Here is a 5,073-nt window from a genome sequence, read left to right as displayed (position 1 = left end):
ATATAATTTAGTAGACATGTTCTGATGAACTATCCAGTGGAATATCCACAGTAGTTTACGGATCATATTGGTATTGAAGTAGGCTTCTTTGGGTATATTTTGGGGAGTTTCATGGGGGCAATATCGATTAAACAGAAAGTCATAAAACCCTAGCCATAGCCAACGAATTTGTTGGTAACCCTCAAGATACTATAGAGGAGAGGTTTGCTTGGATAGAAGCATGATTTCCAAATATAAACTATAATGTGAGCCTCCTCATGGTGGAACTGACCAATAAGCTTAGGTTATTCATAGAAGATGGAGGTTATAATGTAAAGGTCAAATTAGAGGGGAGATTGTAACAACCCTGGTTCAAAATTCATGTAAAAATATATAAGACCATGGTCATGGGACACGTATTCCAAGCTAAATGATGGGAAAAACATCCTAGTGGGTGTTCATTTCGGTTACTATGGCTAAGGAAATTAGAAAAGGAAATGGAAAAGGCTTTGGAAAGGCATGAGGCATTAATTGGCATATTATTTATGAAAATAAAGGAAATTAGGAGAAAAGGAAGGTGAAAGGTTACAGGTTGCATGTGAGGATGAAATTGAAGGAAAATAATGGAAATTGAAGAAAATAGAGGCCTCATTGATAAAAAGGCTTATGAGGATCAATGGGTAAGCTTGGTTAGTTCAGTTTTGGAGCTCTCTGATTATTCTCTCTCTCTCTCTCTCACTATTGGACACTTAGAGTTTTCTTGGAGAACTCTTGGAGGGTGTTGTATACTTGGAGTTTTGGAGCAAGAAGATAAAGGAAGAGTAGGAAAGTGCAAGAGGACATCGGGATTAGTAGCTACAACGGGTTTTACTTACAGGTACTGACTTGCATGTATGTTTTCCTCACTACCTTTGGCATGCATGACATATGCATGGGGTTTATTGGTAATGATCTATCACTAGCATGGATGATTGCCTGGGTCAACAGTGGATTTGCCTAGCCTTTCCATTTCCTAGATAGCCATGTTGTTGTGGGTTTATTTATTTATTTTTCTGGTTGGTTCTCATGTTTCCTTTAGCTTGGGTTAAATTACTAGTTCCTGCAAGCCATGTAACATCTTGGGTTGAGTTACTAGTCCTAGAAGCCTTGATTGGACAAACACTCTAGAAGCCATTTGTGGGTTGAGTTACTAGTCCTGGAAGCCCTGGTTGGAAACACACTCTAGAATCCTAGATAAGTTGTGGGTTGAGTTACTAGTCCTGGAAGCCTTGGTTGGAACAAACACTATGGAGCCTTGGAAGTCTTGGGTAGAGTCCAATCTGATGATGGTTCTTGTGATGTCCAGTTGTGAGGTGTAATCACTATTTGATGGGTTGAGGTGGTTGGCCTTTGGAAGCCCTGGATGGTATCGGTTGATGTGTTTATGAGATCCCACATTCATGCTTGGAATATGGCACGGGGGTGACTGGCTGAAAGAAATATTTGGTTCAACCATGTCTACAATTGGGTGGTACGTGGAAGTCCTGAATTGGTTGAATTTTCCTATGTCTAATAAAAGCTAGGTTCTATTTCTTTTGTAATTATTTATATGTGGATTTAATGATTGTTATCTCACTGTTATTTTCATGGTTTTATGTTGTTTATAAGCATGGTTAATTAACTGGTTCATGTCATGGTTATTTCATGTATTTAGTTTTAATTGTTAAAATTATGGATACAAGACATAATTGATGTCATAACAGTTCAAGAGAGAAGGTGGTGATCCTTCTTGTCATGTCTCGTAAGAGTTTTCATTCATTCATGTTATGTCTTGTATCTTAGACCTGTACATTGCATTGATGCCAAGTGTTTGACAAAATGTCAGCCTTGGTTGGGATGGTCAGGCCTAGTCCTAGAGTTAGTTTTTGGTCTATTAGTCTTGCCATCATGTGTTTAATGGATTCTGGAAGTTACATCAAGTTTTGGGCAGTGGTAGCAGTTATGGGCTTGAAAAGTGCCTTAAATCTCGCGAACTCTGGCATAGGTCTACTGGAATTAGTCCCTAGATGCAGGCATGCAGGCTTGTGGGAGTGTCTAGAGCTCTTTAGACGGTGGCTTTCCCATAGCATGGGAGAATCTAGAGGTTTAATAGCTTAAAAACTCAGTGGGAACCAGGAGCATGATACCTAAGTGGCTAGGATGGTTCCTAGGAGTGTTGTTGTTGATGTGGAAGGTATGTTTGATGTGTTTCCATCGATTCCACTTCCTTAAGGTCACCTAGGAGGTTGAATCATATCATATTAACTTCTCATCACATGTTTACCCTAGTTGGTCGGTTACTTGGGTAGATGTGGGAGGAGGGTCTTACAAAGTGGTATCAGAGCATGGTTCATCCCTCAGACTAGACGGATGGTCTGTTGTTCATGCATTCATGTCGGTTTCATATGTGTTGCTTATTCTTGTAGTCCATGTGCTTGTTGCATTTGCATGGTGTTGATCATGGCTGTAGTTACGTCTCCTTGTGAAGGTTGATGATGTTTTTGTGGGATGTGACATTATGAGTGTATGGTTGTATATGCATTTGTTAGGCATGTCAGTGTCTATATGTTGTTATGCATGCATTTTCATGGTGAAGGTTGTTGTCCATAAAGTCATTGTATGCAATTAGGTCATAATGATGATATTGTTATGTTATGATGCTAATGTGTTGGTTGAGATAGAGGAGGAGGTGAAAATCATTAGAGTGAGGTTGCAACACTAGACTTTGGGGTAAGAGAAGATTGTTATACAAGGTATTGTATGTTTGGTATGTAGGTATGTTAATTAATGGATTGTTATGTGCATTAGGGTTATATACATGTTTGTCATTTTATTGATTGTTGTGGTTACATGCATGGTAGATGCTAGTGAATTGATGTGGTCATACATTCATGAATCATAGTAACTTGTTGTTATATGCATTGTTGTTCTTGTTTTACGTTAGTCAACTAGATGATTATGTTATATGTTGTTGATGAGCATGATATATAGCTTGTTTTTTTTTTTTAACAAGATCAAATATTGGTATTACTTTCGAAAAAATGATGAGGGAGCAAGCTCCCATTACAAAATTTCTGGAACTAGCCAGGAAGAGGAAGAGAGCGAGGGACTTGCTCCACCAAAATCAACTGCTATCCTATTATCATAGATTCCTAGCCTCCCTACTACATCTTGCTTGTAAAATCTAATGAACTGTTGTAATAAAAAATTGCATTTACATTTCATGATAAAAAATATTACTTAGATAAGGGACAGATAAGGTTGGTGCTGAGACAAACTAAACAACAAAAAGAGTGTTTTGAAACAAATTGAGAGCAGGGACCATCTACTTCTGGTTCACTGTAGTCTCCTCTTTGTCTTTATTTATGCTGCTTCGATCCACTGTGACTGAGTTTTCTCCAGTTTTGTTGGTGGTGATTTCTCTGAGGAAAGTGATAGAGTTTTCCAGGTGAGCACACCTATTTCTTAGAGTCTTGATTTCAGAACTTTGATCCTTGAGGCGCTTCATAAGATATGCATTCTTCATTTTTGTCTAGCAATGAACTTCCCTGACTATCTCCCTTAGCTGATCGATTACAAATTTGTGTGCTCTATAGTGGATGCAGGAATCATTCTTGGAAGAGAACTCAAGGGGATCCATTCATGCTATGGGCTAGTGAATAACCTTTTTCATAAAAAAAATAGCAGAGGTGGAAGAGTTAGAACCAATTAAGTGAAGACGCAAAAGACAGGACAGAGCATCGCTCTAAAACACAAAAAGCCTACAATACATATGAGAACATAATACTTGGGTCACTCTAAAACACAAAAGGCATACAATACATATGAGAACATAATACTAGGGTCGCTGCCCAGTCCCAAGCAGAAGAAATAGAAGAAAGGATAAGTAGAAGAGCACTCAAAAGCACATTAAGAGGAGATCGAGATAGGGATGGGAGGCAGTAAGAGATGAGAGGAGATATAAAAGGTGGAGGGTAGGTAGCTTTGGAGAATTGAGGAGCAGGGAGGATAGTATGACGAGAATAATGAGAGACAAAAATCCAAAAAATCGGCTTGGGGTAGAGCTGAGGGGACACAGTTGATTTTGTTGGGATTACACTTCTTTCAGGGAGGATAAAGAGTTGGGAATTTTAAGGCTTCCCATGCCCATGACAAGACCACTGGAGTGATGGCTTCAAGCTTGAAAAAGGGATAAGATTTCGAAAAGTATTAATAATGACTAAATATATTCCTTTTATCCTGAGATTGTCCATTGTAAATATATTTTATTTGAGCATTGTCCACACAAAGTATTTGATTTTTGGTAAGCTTTCTATTTTCCACATAGATTTCCAATGAGGCCAAACTTACAAACCAAGATCTTCTTGGAGCTTCACATACCCAGACTTAACTGTATAAACCCCTCCAGATGGATTCCATTTGAATTTATCTTGGGTTCGAAGACTTATAGGTGTTTCACCCTTAAGATTTGAGATAATCAATTTCCATTGATTACTAAGGTCGAAAGGGAAAGCTGGGGGAAGCCACCCATCCCATGAGTTATCTTCATGATTCCAGGAAGAAATTTGATCAAGAGTATTTATTCCTTTGCTTTGCATCCAAGTCTTGAGAGGGTGGATTTCTTGGAAGTCTGAAAGAGGGGGAGATCCCATGATGTTGTCACTCCACAAATTGATATCTTGTCCTCCTCCTGGAACTATGGAAGTATTATCCTTTATCAATGGAAGGGCTTTCTTGATAAGCTTCCAAATGTGCGAACAAGGCTTGATAGGGATTTTTGAAACTAGAAGTTGTTGACGAGAAGAGCTCAAGTATTTTGCTTCCAGTACTTGTTTCCACCAAGAAGGTTCTCCTATTATGAATCTCCAGATTATTTTATCTCTGAGAGCTATATTCATCAATCCCGGGAGTTGAATGAAAATGCCACCATTCTCATATGGTGTTTTCACCTATTTCCAATTTATTAGACTAAATTTTTTTGACTCCACTTTACCCCCTTGCCAGAGGAATTTTCTTATGATAAGTTTGATTTTCTTTTGAATTCCTATAGGTGCTTGTATAATTGAAAATTGGTAC

This window comes from Pinus tabuliformis, chromosome 8, assembly GCF_031772625.1.
Source record: "Pinus tabuliformis cultivar Carrire ecotype Pingquan chromosome 8, CPIR1, whole genome shotgun sequence".
NCBI lineage: Eukaryota > Viridiplantae > Streptophyta > Pinopsida > Pinales > Pinaceae > Pinus > Pinus tabuliformis.
The sequence above is the reverse complement of the archived record's forward strand: the minus strand, read 5'-3'. Positions refer to the sequence as shown.